At 52.4% G+C, this 6,000-nt stretch overlaps 1 protein-coding gene across 4 annotated transcripts in view; it reads right to left on the reverse strand.

The window, feature by feature from the left end:
• The window catches only part of FBXO34 (F-box protein 34), a 42,378-nt gene extending 41,129 nt beyond the window's left edge, over positions 1-1,249 (reverse strand). For 2 of the 4 annotated variants that reach the window (XM_051620677.1, XM_051620678.1), the window contains exon 1: positions 1,139-1,249. The gene's annotated coding sequence lies outside the window, so the exon portion shown is untranslated. Of the gene's footprint in view, positions 1-20; positions 46-253; positions 345-1,138 lie in introns of those variants that run through there. The other 2 variants (XM_051620679.1, XM_051620682.1) reach the window with 2 other exon arrangements.
• Positions 1,250-6,000: the final 4,751 nt, after the last annotated feature.

The following is a 6,000-nucleotide window of genomic DNA, read 5'->3' on the forward strand; positions in this document are numbered from 1 at the left end:
CACTTCCACCGCAGTCGTACCTGTAACCCTTCTGCAGGTTCTTACGCCACCCCCGCGCGAACACGTTATCAGAAGCGCTAGCTCCAACATCTAATAACGACCAGAGCCTCAGCTTTGGCTCGCTGTTGCTGTTCACCAAGCTTCACGGTCCTTCCTCCCGCAGGCTGAGGAGAGGTAGGAAGCGCAGGGCAAGCCGTGCAGCCACCCCCAGGAAGTGACAGCGCTCCGGCGCTCAACATTTGGGGACAAATACCTGGGGTTCTGTTGCGGTGTCGTCCTTGTCGGCCGGTTTTGGTGGCTTGGTGGGTTTGGTTGTTGTTGGGTTTTTTTTTTTGAGAAAACCTCTGCCCGCAGCAACCCCCCGAAGAGGCCGTGACCCGCAGAAACGCGGGGGGCGGCGGGAGGGGAGAGGGGGCGGTCAGGACGAGCCCCCGCTCCCCCAGCGCTGCCCTCGGCCACGCGTGGGCCGGGCGCGTTATGCAACGGCCGGGGAGGAGGAGGAGGAGGAGGAGGAGGAGGAGGAGGAGGAGAGAAACGCCGCGACCCGCAGGCCCGACCCCGGCCCCGCCGAGAGATCCGGGGAGCCCCCCCCGGGCGGCTCTGCTTCCCCCTTCCCTCCTCCTCCTCCTCCTCCTCCACCCCCGCGGGCTCCCGCTGTCAGAGCCGCCGGGAGGGCGGGAAGGCCACGGGAGCGCGGCCAGCGGAGCCGGGGAGGGGGCGCGATCAGGGAAGCGAATTAAACACACACACACACACACACACACACACCCCCGGGGAGGTGGCACGGGAGAAGGGTGCCAAGGCGAACACCGGGAATAAAACCAAATCAACGGCGGAGAGGGCGGCCGGGAAGAAGAAGAAAAAAAAAACACAACAAAACAAAAAAACACAAAACAAACCCAACAAGACAAGCCCCGAGGAGGCCCGCTGCGCTCCCCGCTCCGGCCGGCGGCCCCTCGGCGGCCCCCGCAGCCGCCATGGCCGGCGGGGAGAGCGGGCGGTGCGTGCGGGGCCTGCTCGCCGCCCACCTGCCCGCCCCGGCCCGCGGCCCCGCGCACAGCACAGCCCGGCCGGGCCCAGCCCAGCCCAGCCGCTCCCTCCCCGCGTCCCGCTCCCGCCTGGCCCCGTGAAGCCCTACCCGGAGCGGGGCCGGCCGCGCTCCCGCGAGGAGGAGGAGGAGGAGGAGGAGGGGGGCGAAGCTGCGCGGAGCCGCCAGGCCGGGCTCGGCGCGGCCGGATTCCCCCCTGCGCCCGGCCGCGGCGGCGGGAGGAGCCGCGCCCGCCGCTCCAATCGGGGCCCGGGGCGGGGCGGGCCCGGCGGGGAGGGCCGGGGCAGCGGCGGCCGCCCCCGCGCCGTGCCAGGCACCGGCAGCCCCGCCGGCTCCGCGGCGCTGGGGTGTCCGCAGGGTCCCGGGGCTCCCTTCTTCAGAGGCAGGTTGAAAGGCAGGGGGAGGTTTCAGGGCAGAGCCCGGCGCCTTGCAGGGTGCGGGGCTTCTCCCCCCCCCCCGCTGGCCCTGGGGTCTCCGCGCCCGGACTGAAAGCCGAGGTGCCCGTTGTTGGGGGGGTCTAGTGACCGACTTGCCGCTGAAAGCAAAGGGTGCCAGCTCCCAGCCCCGCTGCCTGGCACCGGCAGCTTCCGAGTGGGTTTCATGTGGTGGTTAACAGGCTTAAAAATCTATGGAGTCCTCTGCAGGAGGCCAGAGAAACTCATTTGAAAGTCCTTCTGGCTTTAAAATCTACTTAACTCCTGCTGCAGGGCTAAAAGAGCTGCTGGGAGGTTATTGGGAGCGTGAGGGAACACCACGAGCACGGTGCCAGCCTTGCCAGCTAGGGGGGTTTTATTTGCCAATGTCACCTCCCTGGCACAAACACTAAATACCTTTTGCCATCACCTGTGCAGATGCTGCCCTCGACAGAGGGAAAAACATGAGCTGCTGTTCCTGGTGTAGATGCATCCTCGGAGGCATGGCTGCACAGCCCCCAGGCAGTGGCTTGTCCCTCAGGCATCAGCCCAGCCATCTCCTCTGAGCTGTCCTTGCAAAGCCCTCAGCCTGCAGGGAGAAAGAGACAGGTACTAGAGAAGTCCTCCAAACCCAAGGGTCTTGGGAAAAGAGTTAAGTGCAAAGGGAAGTGGGTTGGGAAAAGGGGTGGCACCAGATGGCAGCTTGAGCCTCGGGGGCTCCTGCAAGAAGGAGCCTCTCCCCTCCTCAGAAGAAGATTTCAGCAGTTCATTCGTGCTTAGAGGGAAGCAGGGAGGGATGCAGGTCCCTGTGAAGACCACAGAGGATCCAGGGTGAGAGCAGGGCTAGCAAACCTGAAAGGCCTGGTCTCTCTGACCTGCAGGAGGGCAGCAGTGGAGGCACTTACTTATTCTCTGTAATGCAATAGTGTGAGAAGATCCTTGAGACCATGCTCAAGCTAAAAGCAGTCTAAGTGTGTCAGCACAGCACTGTGCTGCAGTAGTCCTGATGAGGGCCAGAGCTAATTAGCCAAGGCACAGGATCACATTAACGTGGCGTCTCAGATGGCTGAGATGAACCTCCCAAAGTCTCTGGAGTCCCTGTTGACTACGGCTGCTGTGTACAAAGACAAAGGGAGGACAGGAGGGAAGAGCGAGGTAAAATGAGTTGCTGAAGGTCAAATATCAGATCAGTGACAGGATGGAAAACAACCTAGTTCCTCATCCCTCCAGTACTTTCTTTTACTTTCTGGCCCGTGACAAAACCCCAGAACAAAAACGGGATTTAGCTGCTGCTGACGCTGTAGCTCCATGTGTTCCAGGGGGAAATTCTGTATTTTGGTATAGGACAATGGTGATTTTTTGTGTGTGTGTGTGCACATGGAAAAAAAAACTCCTAATCCTACTTAACTAGCATGGTACCACACAGTGACACACATGGTATCAGCAGATGACTTAAAGGGGAATGAAACGCATGCCCTGTCATGTTAGAAAAAGTCCCCACAAGGGTACAGACAGTCTTTTAGTGCAAGTTGATAAAGACAGCTAAATGCCATTTGCTGATAAGTGACTCCTAATGATTAAATAATCTTTGTCTCCCCTCCCGCATCCCACCCACCCCCATAGGGCCTTTAGTGATAATATAAGAAAGACTCTGCACATTGTTTAGCTTACATGGCCATCTGGCACTTTAGCATTTCAGTAGCCTTGAATATTAAAAAAACAATAGATAAAGAAAACCAGTCCTATCTTATCAGAGACCTGGAGAAGTTTTAACCCTGTCAGACTACATGGGATTAACCAAGTCATTATAATTCTTTGATTGTTTCCATCTTAATTAATGGTCATATCCCTCAAAGCTTTGCCTTGTTGCACTCAACCAGGCTGTTCCTTACCACTTTTCTGTTTGCTTTAGCTGTGAAACATTCAACTCCAGCAGTTGCATCCAACTTCCATAGAGGATGTTCTGTGGAGACACACAGGAGATGCATGCTGAGAAAAAGCACCTATAGGTTTTAAGCCAAAAGAAAAAAAAAAACACAACAACTACTAAAAGCATTGTCTAAGCTGGGGAAAATTATGCTCTTTCCAAATGAAAATGCAATGGTTCTGGCCTAACTCAATTAGAAACCTACTTAATACTGCTGAAACAGCCTCTAATACCACCTCACTAAGCAGTTTCTTCATCTGCTTTTGCTAGAGGGGATAAAAGTACAAGTCACCCACAGTAACACGCTCCAAAGTCCCTGGAAACAGCAAAAAGTTTGTTGTGAGCTCAGCAGTGGCTTATGGTTGAATCCAGCATTTGTGCCTGGGTTGATTCCTGCTTCCCTCTCCCCCATGGAAGAAAACCAAGAAGGTTTGAGTCTGTTTGGAAATAAATGTAATTTCTTAACGAATGTGGCCTTGGGCCTTAGAGGACAAAGGCAGCTGCAGAATGCTTTCACTTCTAGTGCTAGAGAGGGTTTTTGACTGAAATCTGTAATAGCAGGGAACATCAGGTGTAAATGCACCATGAATAACAGAGGACATAAAGATAAGCTGAGATAAAAACTAGCCAGGCTTTGTTTCCAACTGCACTTTGCATTATAAATTGCTAGTTTGCATTTTAGACTAGTTCCAGAGAAAGCTGGGAGCTTATAAATGTGCTACAACATCCAGGTATTAGGTGTCAGGCTGCCAGAGTGCAATTTAATACCCAGAGTCGAGTACTTCGCCCTCCTATTTATAGCCCAGAGAGTGTTAAGACACCTCCCAAGGGCAATGGAAACTCCCACCTATGGTGCAGAGACCTGGTGGCAGGACACATCAAACATGGGATGTATCAGACTTGCTTGTAGGTGTTTCCATCACCTCAGGCCCCCACACATCTGGGGTGCAGGAGTCTAAACTCCTCTTTGAAAGAACAAAGGGAGGTGACCAATTTCTTTTTAACATCCTGGGCTGTTGTGTTTGATGTAGTTTGTTGTAGGTGCTGATCTAGCTGGTAGAGCAAACACCCAGGGAAGGGAAGGTGCTCTCCAAGTCCAGATGTGTCCCTCTCCTGCCCCCCCTTGGACCATACCTCCTCCCAGGCTCTCACACTCCTGTTAAAAATGTGCTGCTGTGCAAAACGAACACCAAAGAGCAGAGCAAGAAAATGCAGCAGGCAGCTTCCCTGCATTTCCTGGTTGTTGCAAGACAGGAATTTCACTTCTATTTTCAGCTCCTGGGATTTGCTTTTAAACTAGCAGCCGCCTCAGATGAAAATCCTAAGCAGGGACAACAGCCAGTGCACCAGAAAGGCTTTGCTGCACAAGATGTGATCAAGATGCTATTGATTAAATTTGGCAGGAGGACCCTGTGTTACCTGGGCAGCATCATGCTGGGCTCCACACACAGTAATTTACCTACAGAGGCTTTGCTTTGCCTCCATGCAAGTGGCAAGGATGTGGCCTGCAGGTTTATAAATCACTTGCCTGAACTTTCACCAAAATACATTCAGAAACTGTGACTATTTCAGGGTTAAATTTGGATAAAGGTTTCCCTATAGGCTCCATATTGCTTTTCAGTAAGTGGGAAGAATTTCCCTCCCAAAGAACAGCATCACACGTGAGCAAATGAAGAGCAGAAAGAGGCAAGGTAGCAGATTTCACATCATTATCTCCTTGGTTCAAACCATATCTGCTAATGACACTTGTATTGTCACGAAATAGATACATTCAAATTGATTCTCAAAGCTTCAGTGGCTAAAATGTGGGTATATTGTCATAAAATCATCAGGGCTGTGTGAGAATGACACGGTTCATCTTTCAGGCATGTATAATATCCGTACAGGATAATGAGTTTATATATTCATGTTGCTTGTCTGTATTAAATAGCATGATGTTTCTTCCTCTTAACACGCACAAAAAAATCAGCAATCAGGAACTTGGTTGAAAAAAAAAATAATTACTGCATTTTATCACAAAGTGACATTGCAATACTTTAAAACCAAGGCATTGCTCAAACCCTTCAAGACCCTTGCAGTGACCTAGATACTGTTAGTGGAAGGTGTCACCGCAGGGTGTTAAGGAAACCCATTCTGGTGTTAACTTACCTGGCTCAGGTAACAGCCAGCAAAGGTGCACAGCAGAGCCTGAGCCTGCCAGGGACCCCAGTTAGGGACTCGGTTACCAGGCTGTCTTGGAGCACGTACCACCACGTTATCACTGATGTTGTTATTGGAGTTAGGGAGATCAAAGCCCCAGCTGCAGCACAGCCACGCTTCCTAAATCCAGTATCAACATCTCCCTGAGTGGGAATTAGCAAATCTGCCAGTCTAGATGCTTCCAAAGAGCAAACAAGAATTGTTTCAGAGGGAAGGAATCCTTCAGATGGAGGTATATAGTAAGAAAAAATTGTTTATCCTCAGAAGGAAGACACTCCTAAACTCATCTTTGCCCTAAAACTTGTGGTTCAGCACGGCTCACATCGCTGGACTTTATCCTGGAATCATAAGGTAGAACCGCTGAATGCCTTCAAATTCCACCCATTTGGGGCAAAAAGGGGGAGGCACAAAAA

This window comes from Apus apus, chromosome 5 (genome assembly GCF_020740795.1).
Source record: "Apus apus isolate bApuApu2 chromosome 5, bApuApu2.pri.cur, whole genome shotgun sequence".
In the NCBI taxonomy this organism is placed as follows: domain Eukaryota; kingdom Metazoa; phylum Chordata; class Aves; order Apodiformes; family Apodidae; genus Apus; species Apus apus.